The 15193-nt window shown below is 42.0% G+C and overlaps 1 protein-coding gene across 1 annotated transcript in view; it reads left to right on the top strand.

Moving 5' to 3' along the window:
• Orp8 (Oxysterol-binding protein-related protein 8) overlaps positions 1–15193 on the top strand; it is a 446356-nt gene that overhangs the window by 91270 nt on the left and 339893 nt on the right.

Here is a 15193-nt window from a genome sequence, read left to right as displayed (position 1 = left end):
GAACGGTGGGGGTGCAAGACCGCCAACACCATCGTAAGGTATATGTCACGTAAGGTAAGGTGCAAAGACTCAGCCATGGGGGTAGGAAGACCTCCGAAACCACTGTAAGGTAAACTTGAGGTAAGTTAAGGTCCCAGACGGAGCTGCTGGAGTATTAGACCGCCCAAACCATCTTAAGGTTTCCGTAAGGTAAGGTAAGGTAAGGTAAAGTTAAGGTAAGGTAAGGTAAGGTTGGTTAAGGTAAGGTAAGGTCCGGTTATATATAACTGATGTGAACAGGAAAGCAACGATATGGTTAATTTACGACCCGTTTTCTGTGTCCGTCTCATTTCGAACTTTTCAAGTGTTAAAGTATTCTCTCGGAATGAATATTTGTTTCCTCATCTGTGCATGAAATGTATGAGACTTAGATCTTTCTTAATGTATTTGATTTTGAAATGCAAGTTGAAATACTTCAAGATACGCGTGAGGTAGAAATCACAACGGAATTCGTTTGGAAGTGACGTCGTAATTGTAAGTAACGTACAACGGCCCCTTTTCAAGTGACATGGACACATTTAAGTCTTGTGTGGATGAGAGGGACACATTTAAGTCTTGTGTGGATGAGAGGGACACATTTAAGTCTTGTGTGGATGACAGGGACACATTTAAGTCTTGTGTGGATGAGAGGGACACATTTAAGTCTTGTGTAGATGAGAGGGACACATTTAAGTCTTGTGTGGATGAGAGGGACACATTTAAGTCTTGTGTGGATGACAGGGACACATTTAAGTCTTGTGTGGATGAGAGGGACACATTTAAGTCTTGTGTGGATGAGAGGGACACATTTAAGTCTTGTGTGGATGACAGGGACACATTTAAGTCTTGTGTGGATGAGAGGGACACATTTAAGTCTTGTGTGGATGAGAGGGACACATTTAAGTCTTGTGTGGATGACAGGGACACATTTAAGTCTTGTGTGGATGACAGGGACACATTTAAGTCTTGTGTGGATGAGAGGGACACATTTAAGTCTTGTGTGGATGAGAGGGACACATTTAAGTCTTGTGTGGATGAGAGGGACACATTTAAGTCTTGTGTGGATGAGAGTCCCAGAATGACCTTGGTGAATCAGTCAAGGGTTTGTCAGTGCTATCTAGGACGATAAAAACGCCGATTACTGTAAGAGAAAAAACATTGCTTACGAGACACTGTTGCCAGCTTTCACGAGAGCACCTGAAAGCGTAACGTATGTGGCCAGCGTATCCAGGGAATGGCGCAGTTTTTGTCTGTGTCCAAACGGTTTCTACGATTTTTTTGTTTGTATCCATTTGAATGTTCTCGTGTGACCGCGCCTTAAGATCTTTAGACCGAGCTGTAGGGGTGAGTAGAAGACCTGCGGAGCCATCGTAATGGTATTTAGGTAAGTTAAGGCCCCAGACCCCCGAGCTGTCACAGTGGAAAACCTCCTCACTTTCGAAAGGTATGTAATGTAAGGTCCCAGACCCAGCTGTGGAGGTATAATGTAAGGTCCCAGACCCAGCTGTGGAGGTATAATGCAAGGTCCCAGACCCAGCTGTGGAGGTGTAATGTAAGGTCCCAGACCCAGCTGTGGAGGTATGAGACTGGAACCATCTCCAGGGACTTTGGTGCCATAATGGCTCTTTGGTTTGTTTACATTACCCTGTGAATATCTCGCATGATATTGTGTTCGTCATATATGTGATAACCTAACGTTGAGGTTGTAGTAATTGATGTTTGTATTATGTGATAACCTAACGTTGAGGTTGTAGTAATTGATATTTGTATTATGTGATTACCTAACGTTGAGATTGTAGTAATTGATATTTGTATTATGTGATTACCTAACGTTGAGGTTGTAGTAATTGATATTTGTATTATGTGATAACCTAACGTTGAGGTTGTAGTAATTAATCAAGTTGGAGCATTTAGTCAGTATATATATATATATATATATATATATATATATATATATATATATATATATATATATATATATTATACGTAATGTTGCCGATCATGGATAGTGTGCGTAAAAGATTGCCCACGTAATATTAGGTACCTGTTCATAGCAGTTTACATACTATATGTTGTTTACTTACTGCAGCTGTTTTCATTGTAGTTTGATTAATGTGCCTTTTGGTAGTACATTATTTATATACTTCCGGTGTTGTACAGAGCATGTTGTACTTGGTGTGGCTGCTTGTCCGAGTGGAGGTTGTAGCTGTTGGCAGAAGAAATTTTTACACAGTGTGGCTGTTGGTAGGTTATTTACATAGTGTGGCTGATGGTAGGTTATTTACATAGTGTGGCTGATGGTAGAAGGTTATTTACATAGTGTGGCTGATGGTAGAAGGTTATTTACATAGTGTGGCTGATGGTAGAAGGTTATTTACATAGTGTGACTGATGGTAGAAGGTTATTTACATAGTATGGCTGATGGTAGAAGGTTATTTACATAGTGTGGCTGATGGTAGAAGGTTATTTACATAGTGTGACTGATAGTAGAAGGTTATTTACATAGTGTGGCTGATGGTAGAAGGTTATTTACATAGTGTGACTGATGGTAGAAGGTTATTTACATAGTGTGACTGATGGTAGAAGGTTATTTACATAGTGTGACTGATGGTAGAAGGTTATTTACATAGTGTGGCTGATGGTAGAAGGTTATTTACATAGTGTGGCTGTTGGAAGTTGATTTACATAGTGTGGCAGTTGGTGGACGTTTATTCATTCATCATGGCTGTTGGTAGAAAGTTGTGTAGTGTGGCTGTTGGTAGAAGGTCAGTTACATTGTGTGGCTTTTGATAGAGGGTTATTTACATTATGTGGCTTTTGATAGAGGGTTATATACATTATGTGGCTTTTGATAGAGGGTTATATACATTATGTGGCTTTTGATAGAGGGTTATATACATTATGTGGCTTTTGATAGAGGGTTATATACATTATGTGGCTTTTGATAGAGGGTTATTTACATTATGTGGCTTTTGATTGAGGGTTATTTACATTATGTGGCTTTTGATAGAGGGCTATTTACATTATGTGGCTTTTGATTGAGGGTTATTTACATTATGTGGCTTTTGATAGAGGGTTATTTACATTATGTGGCTTTTGATAGAGGGTTATTTACATGGTGTGGCAGTTGGTAGAGTATTTACATGGTATGGATGTAGGTAGAATGTTATTATATAGTGTGGCTGTCGGTAGAAGGTCAATAACATAGTGTGGATGTTGGGAGAAAGATGTTTACTAGTGTGGCTCTTGGTGGAAAGTTGTTTACATTGCAAATGTTGGCATAAGGTTATCTGCTAAGTAGACGATTATTGCCTGTTGGTAGATTGTTTACATTAATGTGTCTGTTTGCAGTTCTCTGCTTGTTTGCAACTGATTGCATTTTATTGATGGATGTTTGCAGTTTGTTCATGTGATGTGACTGTAGGTTTTTGTCTACTAATGTGGTTTAGCTGTTAAAAGGTGCATGTTAATTCTATCCTTGGATTGGTGTGTTTACATTACGCATGCATTTATGTATTTACATTATGTACGCTGCTGTGTATTGTATGACACCTGCTAATGTATACCTGTATGATGTATAAGTTGGGATATTTACATGATCTATACAGTTGTGTAAAGTATATCACGTATACATTTGTGTATTTACAAGATTAGAGGCAGTGATACATTTACCTGATGCACACTATTGTGTATTTACATAACAACAGACATTTGTGTATGTTTTTCTATATATGTACTGTCGTATTTTGCTTTATTTTTTTTATTTTTTTGTTTTCGTTTTGATGATAGTTTCCTTTGGAGCTTTTATCAATGTTCTTTTGCTCGTTTCCTTGTCATAGATGGAGTCTTGTTACTTGTATCTAATTACGTAGCTTGATCCTTCATGTTGTTTGAAGATATTACGCATGGTAGTGGAGAGTTTGTATACGGGATGTTATTGTTTATGACGTGGTCAATGATTTACATGTTTTGACATAGCTAACATTCACATGAAGGAATTGTACGGTACATATATGTAGTGTGATGTATATATATATATATATATATATATATATATATATATATATATATATATGTATATATATATATATATATGTATATATATATATATATATATATATATATATATATATATATATATATATATATATATATATATTCTAATTTATTAATCTTTATACCTGCAGCATGTTGGAATTTTAAGTTAATGAACCTTTCTCTCCTGTACGCTGATATGTCTGCGAAGAAAATTGTGTAATTTAAAAAATTAATTACAGGGTCCCTTTTATAGGCTGCTCCTGCAGTTTCAAGACTTTGCTCCAATCAGGCACCAGAGGGGGGGAAATGGTGAACTCTGAGGAAGGGAAAAGTTCCTCGAGGAGACTGTACTCCTTTCCGTCCACTGGTGATGGCACACCCACGCTGAAGGCGACTTCTCGCTCCGGGTGTAACTACGTGCAGCCCGTTGACACCAGTAACTCATTATATATATATATATATATATATATATATATATATATATATATATATATATATATATATATGTATATATATATATATATATTATCACTGGGGATAGGGGAGAAAGAATACTTCCCACGTATTCCTTGCGTGTCGTAGAAGGCGACTAAAACGGAAGGGAGCTGGGGGCTGGAAATCCTCCCCTTTCGTTTTTTTTTTTTTTTAATTTTCCAAAAGAAGTAACAGAGAAGGGGGCCAGGTGAGGATATTCCCTCAAAGGCCCCGTCCTCTGTTCTTAACGCTACCTCGCTAATGCGGGAAATGGCGAATAGTATGAAAGAAATATATATATATATATATATATATATATATATATATATATATATATATATATATATATATATTTCTTTCAAACTATTCGCCATTTCCCGCGTTAGCGAGGTAGCGTTAAGAACAGAGGACTGGGCCTTGGAGGGAATATCCTCACCTGGCCCCCTTCTCTGTTCCTTGTTTTGGAAAATTAAAAAAAAAACGAGAGGGGAAGATTTCCAGCCCCCCGCTCCCTCCCCTTTTAGTCGCCTTCTACGACACGCAGGGAATACGTGGGAAGTATTCTTTCTCCCCTATCCCCAGGGATAATATATATATATATATATATATATATATATATATATATATATATATATATATATATATATATATATATATATATATATATATATTGCCGGACCCCACCAGCTTGAGGTGAAATGATGAGTGAAAAAGTCGCCTTTGGCGAGGTTGTATCAGCGGGAGCACTCGTCTCGTCAGAGAATTTTTCATTCCAAAGGAGATCACCTTTCCCTACTGCTGGAAGTAGAACGGCCTTGGGCTGTAGGAGTTTCTGGAAGGGGATCCTGTGCAACACCAGGTCTGTTTCTTAGAAAGACGCCAAGGGGTAATTATATATATATATATATATATATATATATATATATATATATATATATATATATATATATATATATATTATCCCTAGGGATAGGGGAGAAAGAATACTTCCCACGTATTCCCTGCGTGTCGTAGAAGGCGACTGAAAGGGAAGGGAGCGGGGGGCTGGAAATCCTCCCCTCTCGTTTTTGGTTTTCCTAATGAAGGAACAGAGGAGGGGGCCAAGTGAGGATATTCCCTCAAAGGCCCAGTCCTTTGTTCTTAACGCTACCTCGCTGACGCGGGAAATGGCGAATAGTATGAAAGGAAAGGATATATATATATATATATATATATATATATATATATATATATATATATATATATATATATATATATATATCCAATCACTTTCCTCTCTTCCTACACGTACACATGCCTTACATCCTCGATAAAAACTTTTCACTGCTTCTAACAACTTGCCTCCCACACCATATATTCTTAATACCTTCCACAGAGCATCTCTATCAACTCTATCATATGCCTTCTCCAGATCCATAAATGCTACATACAAATCCATTTGCTTTTCTAAGTATTTCTCACATACATTCTTCAAAGCAAACACCTGATCCACACATCCTCTACCACTTCTGAAACCACACTGCTCTTCCCCAATCTGATGCTCTGTACATGCCTTCACCCTCTCAATCAATACCCTCCCATATAATTTACCAGGAATACTCAACAAACTTATACCTCTGTAATTTGAGCACTCACTCTTATCCCCTTTGCCTTTGTACAACGGCACTATGCAAGCATTCCGCCAATCCTCAGGCACCTCACCATGAGTCATACATACATTAAATAACCTTACCAACCAGTCAACAATACAGTCACCCCCTTTTTTAATAAATTCCACTGCAATACCATCCAAACCTGCTGCCTTGCCGGCTTTCATCTTCCGCAAAGCTTTTACTACCTCTTCTCTGTTTACCAAATCATTTTCCCTAACCCTCAGTGATTGGTTCTCAGTGAATGTAGGTTTGCGGCAGGGGTGTGTGATGTCTCCATGGTTGTTTAATTTGTTTATGGATGGGGTTGTTAGGGAGGTAAATGCAAGAGTTTTGGAAAGAGGGGCAAGTATGAAGTCTGTTGGGGATGAGAGAGCTTGGGAAGTGAGTCAGTTGTTGTTCGCTGATGATACAGCGCTGGTGGCGGATTCATGTGAGAAACTGCAGAAGCTGGTGACAGAGTTTGGTAAAGTGTGTGGAAGAAGAAAGTTAAGAGTAAATGTCAATAAGAGCAAGGTTATTAGGTACAGTAGGGTTGAGGGTCAAGTCAATTGGGAGGTGAGTTTGAATGGTGAGAGGCTGGAGGAAGTGAAGTGTTTTAGATATCTGGGAGTGGATCTGTCAGCGGATGGAACCATGGAAGCGGAAGTGGATCATAGGGTGGGGGAGGGGGCGAAAATTTTGGGAGCCTTGAAAAATGTGTGGAAGTCGAGAACATTATCCCGGAAAGCAAAAATGGGTATGTTTGAAGGAATAGTAGTTCCAACAATGTTGTATGGTTGCGAGGCGTGGGCTATGGATAGAGTTGTGCGCAGGAGGATGGATGTGCTGGAAATGAGATGTTTGAGGACAATGTGTGGTGTGAGGTGGTTTGATCGAGTAAGCAACGTAAGGGTAAGAGAGATGTGTGGAAATAAAAAGAGCGTGGTTGAGAGAGCAGAAGAGGGTGTTTTGAAATGGTTTGGGCACATGGAGAGAATGAGTGAGGAAAGATTGACCAAGAGGATATATGTGGCGGAGGTGGAGGGAACGAGGAGAAGAGGGAGACCAAATTGGAGGTGGAAAGATGGAGTGAAAAGGATTTTGTGTGATCGGGGCCTGAACATGCAGGAGGGTGAAAGGAGGGCAAGGAATAGAGTGAATTGGAGCGATGTGGTATACAGGGGTTGACGTGCTGTCAGTGGATTGAATCAAGGCATGTGAAGCGTCTGGGGTAAACCATGGAAAGCTGTGTAGGTATGTATATTTGCGTGTGTGGACGTGTGTATGTACATGTGTATGGGGGGGGTTGGGCCATTTCTTTCGTCTGTTTCCTTGCGCTACCTCGCAAACGCGGGAGACAGCGACAAAGTATAAAAAAAAAAAAAAAAAAAAAAAAAAAAAAAATATATATATATATATCGATATGTATATTTGAACGTTACCAGAACCTTTGAAACAGTGCATGAGGCACCCACTTACATATGGCCGCTTGCTTAAAGCCCCAACCTCGCACACAAGAGGCGAGGGTTCGAATCCTTCAGTGTTGAGGACATTGTATCACACGTAAGTGCACGTTTCTGGCACTTTCATCCACTGTCTCATGTCAGTTTGCCCCCCGTGTTTGACAGCGTTGAACGGTTACTGTGTACACAACAAGGAGATGGCTGAGAGGTCCAGGCGCCTAATGTATGTAAGGCGAAGGACGTTCGATTAATTGTAATCGAACAGCCGTTTGTCTGTTATGCATACTGGTGGCTGAGTAGCCTGTCATACACAGGTGGTGAGGGTTCGAATCCTTCCCTTTGGAAGACATTTTATATATATATATATATATATATATATATATATATATATATATATATATATATATATATATATATATATCTTTCTTTCATACTATCCGCCATTTCCCGCGTTAGCGAGGTAGCGTTTAGAACAGAGGACTGGGCCTTTGAGGGAATATCCTCACCTGGCCCCCTTCTCTATTCCTTCTTTTGGAAAATTGAAAAAAACAAGAGGGGGGATTTCGAGTGTTACCGGTCTTCGTCTGCTCGAGGTTACACCACAGGTTAAAAGTCATCTTCGGTGAGACACGGTCATTGGGAAGACAGTCTCATCAAAGAATTTCCCACCCCATAGGAGTCTGCATTTCCCTGCTACTGGAAGTAGAGCAGCCTTGTGATGCAGGGGCCTCCATAAAGAGGACCTGGAATATTTTATAGAAATTTGTCCTGGAGTAATTATAAATGAAAAATACATATTTAGGTGTTACCGGATTTCGCCTGCTCGAATTAAGAGTGCGAGTAAAAAGTTATAAAACTCACTCCAAGGGAGTTAACATTGCTGTTGTAAGTAGCGCATCCTTAGGCTATTGGGGCTTTTAGAAACACCAGGATTCTTTCCTAGATCTTGATGTGAGGTAACAATATATATATATATATATATATATATATATATATATATATATATATATATATATATATATATATATATATCGGAGGGTATTGATTGAGAGGGTGAAGGCATGTACAGAGCATCAGATTGGGGAAGAGCAGTGTGGTTTCAGAAGTGGTAGAGGATGTGTGGATCAGGTGTTTGCTTTGAAGAATGTATGTGAGAAATACTTAGAAAAGCAAATGGATTTGTATGTAGCATTTATGGATCTGGAGAAGGCATATGATAGAGTTGATAGAGATGCTCTGTGGAAGGTATTAAGAATATATGGTGTGGGAGGCAAGTTGTTAGAAGCAGTGAAAAGTTTTTATCGAGGATGTAAGGCATGTGTACGTGTAGGAAGAGTGGAAAGTGATTGGTTCTCAGTGAATGTACGTTTGCGGCAGGGGTGTGTGATGTCTCCATGGTTGTTTAATTTGTTTATGGATGGGGTTGTTAGGGAGGTGAATGCAAGAGTTTTGGAAAGAGGGGCAAGTATGAAGTCTGTTGTGGATGAGAGAGCTTGGGAAGTGAGTCAGTTGTTATTCGCTGATGATACAGAGCTGGTGGCTGATTCATGTGAGAAACTGCAGAAGCTGGTGACTGAGTTTGGTAAAGTGTGTGAAAGAAGAAAGTTGAGAGTAAATGTGAATAAGAGCAAGGTTATTAGGTACAGTAGGGTTGAGGGACAAGTCAGTTGGGAGGTAAGTTTGAATGGAGAAAAACTGGAGGAAGTAAAGTGTTTTCGATATCTGGGAGTGGATCTGGCAGCGGAGGGAACCATGGAAGCGGAAGTGAATCATAGGGTGGGGGAGGGGGCGAAAATTCTGGGAGCCTTGAAGGATGTTTGGAAGTCGAGAACATTATCTTGGAAAGCAAAAATGGGTATGTTTGAAGGAATTGTGGTTCCAATAATGTTGTATGGTTGCGAGGCGTGGGCTATGGATAGAGTTGTGCGCAGGAGGGTGGATGTGCTGGAAATGAGATGTTTGAGGATAATATGTGGTGTGAGGTGGTTTGATCGAGTAAGTAATGTAAGGGTAAGAGAGATGTGTGGAAATAAAAAGAGTTTGGTTGAGAGAGCAAAAGAGGGTGTTTTGAAATGGTTTGGTCACATGGAGAGAATGAGTGAGGAAAGATTGACCAAGAGGATATATGTGTCGGGCGTGGAGGGAACGAGGAGAAGTGGGAGACCAAATTGGAGGTGGAAAGATGGAGTGAAAAAGATTTTGAGTGATCGGGGCTTTAACATGCAGGAGGGTGAAGGGCGTGCAAGGAGTAGAGTGAATTGGAACGATGTGGTATACCGGGGTCGACGTGTTGTCAATGGATTGAACCAGGGCATGTGAAGCGTCTGGGGTAAACCATGGAAAGTTGTGTGGGGCCTGGATGTGGAAAGGGAGCTGTGGTTTCGCTGCATTATTACATGACAGCTAAAGACTGAGTGTGAAAGAATGGGGCCTTTGTTGTCTTTTCCTAGCGCTACCTCGAACACATGAGGGGGAGGGGGTTGTTATTCCATGTGTGGCGAGGTGGCGATGGGAATGAATAAAGGCAGACAGTATGAATTATGTACATGTGTATATATGTATATGTCTGTGTGTGTATATATATGTATACATTGAGATGTATAGGTATGTATATTTGGATGTGTGGACGTGCATGTATATACATGTGTATGTGGGTGGGTTGGGCCATTCTTTCGTCTATTTCCTTGCGCGACCTCGCTAACGCGGGAGACAGCGACAAAGCAAAATAAATCAATATATATATATATATATATATATATATATATATATATATATATATATATATATATATATATATATATATTACTCTTGTTTTGGCCCGTCTTTTTGCCATATGTTTGTGCATATCTCATCTCTTGTGAGTATATATAAGTGGAAAAGGACGAACGTCATACCTGTAAAAGAAAGGAGAGTAGGAACTGGCACTGAGCTACACCGATCTGACGGACGAGTGTGGTAGTAAGGTTGTGGAAACGATTATTAGAAAGTGAACTGTTGACTTTGTACTGAGGAGAGATTACGTAAGTGAAAGACGGCATGTTATTGGGGAAGGGAAGTCATGCGTCACAGAACTCTTCGATTTCTTCGAGCGAGTGTGAACTCACTCTAGAAATGGAAGGCCGAGCGGAGCGGTCATACTGGGATCGCCAGAAAGCATTTGACACCGCGCCGCACGGGAGGATGGTTAAGTAGCTTGATCACCAGGGGAACCTCCTTCCAGCAATGAGTCAATGATGATTGAAGCGGAAGGGAGCAAATGACGCTTGTCTGATGAGCTTTCTCCAAATGGGTCGAGCTGACCTGCGCAGTGCTACCGGTGTCCTGTTCTGGGACCATAACCCTTCTCAGTCAGCGCGAAGGACTTACCTGATGGTGTGGACGTTTACCTGAATATGTCGGCAGATGATGCAGTGGTCATGAGGGAAGTGAAAAGCGGTAAGAGGTGTGCATCACCTTACAAGGGGATGTTGACAAACTTCAAAGTTGGTCTTGTGCAGGGTTTATGAAATTCAAGCCCTCCCCCCCCATTTCTTCTCTCTCTCTCTCTCTCTCTCTCTCTCTCTCTCTCTCTCTCTCTCTCTCTCTCTCTCTCTCTCTCTCTCTCTCTCTCTCTCTCTCCCCCGGAGCAAAGGTGAAGTAATGATGACGGGACTTAGTAATGAAAGAAAGCTTCAGCAGGATTATCATGTAGCATGGTGACCAAGCTTAGGATTCTGTGCGTGGGGAGGACAAGGGGGAGTCGGCATCGTCTTTACCCTGTGGCCAAGGGTCCCAATTTAGGAGAAGTGGCCAGGGGGAACAGCGAAAAGGTCTTCGGGGCTTTTGGCTTCTGTGTGTCATGCATGGCATCTAGAGAGTGGATAAGAACAAATAAGGCCATTCTTCTCTGTTCGCGGCGCTACCTCGCTGATACGAGAAACTGCGAAAGGGTAATGAAAGAGAAGGTGTTAGGCATAATTTCAACGTCAAGTTCCTTTTCATTGCTTCGGTCTTGTAACTTGAACGTTTTTCAATAATTTGTGAAGATGTATATCTGGGCCTCGATGCATCTGGCTGCAATCCCCGTTGCGTTGTGTTATCAGTCATAAGATTAACGTAGCCAGAAATGTACTCCGATGTGATTCACTTCGCTCCAGCAAGTTATTTATATGAATCGGAAATAGTGATAAGGGCTGCGTCCGACTCTTGACGAACGCGATTTTTTTTATTAAATCGCGCCCAGCTCAGTAAGGCGTCGCAAACATGTTTTCTCTCTCATGACAGACCCAAGATAGTAACTTTCAGTCCGATCAAGAAGTCCTCGAACCTTAGACAGTAACTTTCAGTCCGATCAAGTAGTCCTCAAACCCTAGACAGTAACTTTCAGTCCGATCAAGAAGTCCTCAAACCCTAGACAGTAACTTTCAGTCCGATCAAGAAGTCCTCGAACCCTAGACAGTAACTTTCAGTCCGATCAAGAAGTCCTCAAACCCTAGACAGTAACTTTCAGTCCGATCAAGAAGTCCTCAAACCGTAGACAGTGACTCAGTCCGATCAAGAAGTCCTCCTAGTGCCAGAGCTTGGAGTTTCAACCTCTTTATCCTTCTCCCTCTTGGCTGTGTGAGAGTACTGGATCCCTGTAGCTATATGGTCTCCCGAGACCTCGCCAGTGGAGCCAGATGCATGCTCCCCGAATGACCTCTTGTGAATGTCGTTTATTTCCTTCTTCTTCAACGTTAGTCATGTGATGACTGTATGGCCTTGTATTCGGTGGCCAGAATGAAGGGGGAGGGTGGTATAATTGTATTCGGTGGTCAGAATGAAGGGGGAGGTTGGTATAATTGTATTCGGTGGTCAGAATGAAGGGGGAGGGTGGTATAATTGTATTCGGTGGCCAGAATGAAGGGGAGGGTGGTATAATTGTATTCGGTGGCCAGAATGAAGGTGTGGGTGGTATAATTGTATTCGGTGACCAGAATGAAGGTGTGGGTGGTATAATTGTACTCGGTGGTTAGAATGAAGGGGGAGGGTGGTATAATTGTATTCGGTGGCCAGAATGAAGGTGTGGGTGGTACAATTGTATTCCGTGGCTAGAATGAAGGTGTGGGTGGTATAATTGTACTCGGTGGCCAGAATGAAGGTGTGGGTGGTATAATTGTACTCGGTGGCCAGAATGAAGGGTGAGGGTGGTATAATTGTACTCGGTGACCAGAATGAAGGGTGAGGGTGGTATAATTGTACTCGGTGGCCAGAATGAAGGTGTGGGTGGTATAACTCTGTACACGTATGGGGGACTGTGGAGCCTCGTGTGTCGGGGGAAACAAACAGAGCCATTAAAACCTGTTATCATCCCGGGAAGTGAGTCAGTCACCAACTCTAACCTTGATACCGGCGGGTGATGCGTATTGTTGTTTACTGTGTGTTGTGTTGCGATGCTGGTTGTCTGGCAGTGTTATCGTTTGCCAGGGCAAAAAGACCTCTTACATCCTGATGGCTTTATTCTCTCCCAGTCTCGGACCTTCGTGGTCCATCCCACGTCATCCAAGCACACAAAGAACATACCATCTCCGGTGCAGATAAGAACGCGAGGAACTCGTGATTCGTCGACATTCGTCTCTCGTGGAGATAACAAGAGGAACTCGTGATTCATCGCGATTCGGGTGGTAAAGCAAGGCGTGTTACCCAAGCGACTCTTGTCATTAGATCCTGTACGATGAGGGAGTGGGAGAGCGCGGGTGTGGTCATTAGATCCTGTACGATGAGGGAGTGGGTGAGCGCGGGTGTGGTCACTAGATCCTGTACGATGAGGGAGTGGGGGAGCGCGGGTGTGGTCATTAGATCCTGTACGATGAGGGAGTGGGTGAGCGCGGGTGTGGTACCACGTTATTTCCTATTAGCCAGGCACATAGCCTAGCGGTTAGCATTCCCGCCTCTTGCACAGGGGTCCCGGGTTCGATCCTGGCTGTTGGAGGTTTGTATGTTCTATGAAGGTGCGCGTTCATATCTGGCGGTAGGAGTGTTTCTGATAGCTATATGTGGAGGTCTGTTTCTGTGGTCGTCCTGTGTCATCTGACGTGCCTCTGGTACTGCTACTCGTTCTTGGTAGTTGTCAGGTGACACGTGTAAGTTAGTGTGATATTTCTCATGATCACAGCCTCAGGGGCCTTTCCTCGGTGAATACATAATGTATGACTGTATACAGGAAGGGTGGTGTTCACGCAACGTCCAGGTGGAAGTGTTGACGTGTGCATGTGTATGTAGGTGTACATGAATGATGGTGTGTGTGTGTGTGTGTGTAGATATGAGGAACTGGTAGTATATATTTATGTATCTATTTATTTTTTCGTACATTTTCGCCATTTTCCGCGTTAGCGATGTGGCGTCAAGAACAAATGGCTGAGTATCAGAGGGAAAAATCTTCGCTTGGTCCTCGTCTCTGTTCCATCTTGTCGAAAAGTAAGACACGATGGGGAGGATTTCCAGCCCCTGCTCCCACCTCTTTTACGTGGGAAGTATTCTTTCTCCATTGTCCTCAGGGATATATATATATATATATATATATATATATATATATATATATATATATATATATATATATATTATCCCTGGGGATAGGGGAGAAAGAATACTTCCCACGTATTCCCAGCGTGTCGTAGAAGGCGACTAAAAGGGAAGGGAGCGGGGGGCTGGAAATCCTCCCCTCTCGTTTTTTTTCTTTTCTAATTTTCCAAAAGAAGGAACAGAGAAGGGGGCCAGGTGAGGATATTCCCCTCAAAGGCCCAGTCCTCTGTTCTTAACGCTACCTCGCTATCGCGGGAAATGGCGAATAGTATGAAAGATATATATATATATATATATATATAGGCAGTGTGCCTGCATATGCACAAGGAAGTTTATGTAGGGGTTGTAATCTGTGTCAGGGAATGCTGGTGTGGGTATGGAGAGGGTCTGGGGTTGGTGTTAAAGTTAATCCATGGACTTTTCCCTCACGTCGGTCAGTACTGGGGTGAAGGGGGTGAGGGGATGTAAGCTTTCTGGTCAAGCTTTCTGCACGGCGATCGTGTTTACAAGTTAAGGAGACAAAGTAGCGTTCATCTGCGTGGCCTATTTAAGGATGGTACAGCCACTGCGGCCGGGAAACGCGACTTTGTAAAAAAAAAAAAAACATGCGCTGGACTTGAGCTCTCGTGGACCGCAATGTCAAGATCATTATTAAGATAGAGACATTGTGATTCAAGGCTTGGCCTCTGATGTGTGAAGCACGAGATGGTCCATAGAGACATTATGATTCAAGGCTTGGCCTCTGATGTGTGAAGCACGAGATGGTCCATAGAGACATTGTGATTCAAGGCTTGGCCTCTGATGTGTGAAGCACAAGATGGTCCATAGAGACATTGTGATTCAAGGCTTGGCCTCTGATGTGTGAAGCACGAGATGGTCCATAGAGACATTGTGATTCAAGGCTTGGCCTCTGATGTGTGAAGCACAAGATGGTCCATAGAGACATTGTGATTCAAGGCTTGGCCTCTGATGTGTGAAGCACGAGATGGTCCATAGAGACATTATGATTCAAGGCTTGGCCTCTGATGT

The sequence above is a fragment of the Panulirus ornatus genome, chromosome 55 (assembly GCF_036320965.1).
Source record: "Panulirus ornatus isolate Po-2019 chromosome 55, ASM3632096v1, whole genome shotgun sequence".
NCBI lineage: Eukaryota > Metazoa > Arthropoda > Malacostraca > Decapoda > Palinuridae > Panulirus > Panulirus ornatus.
This window is presented reverse-complemented; position numbering and strand designations above follow the sequence as displayed.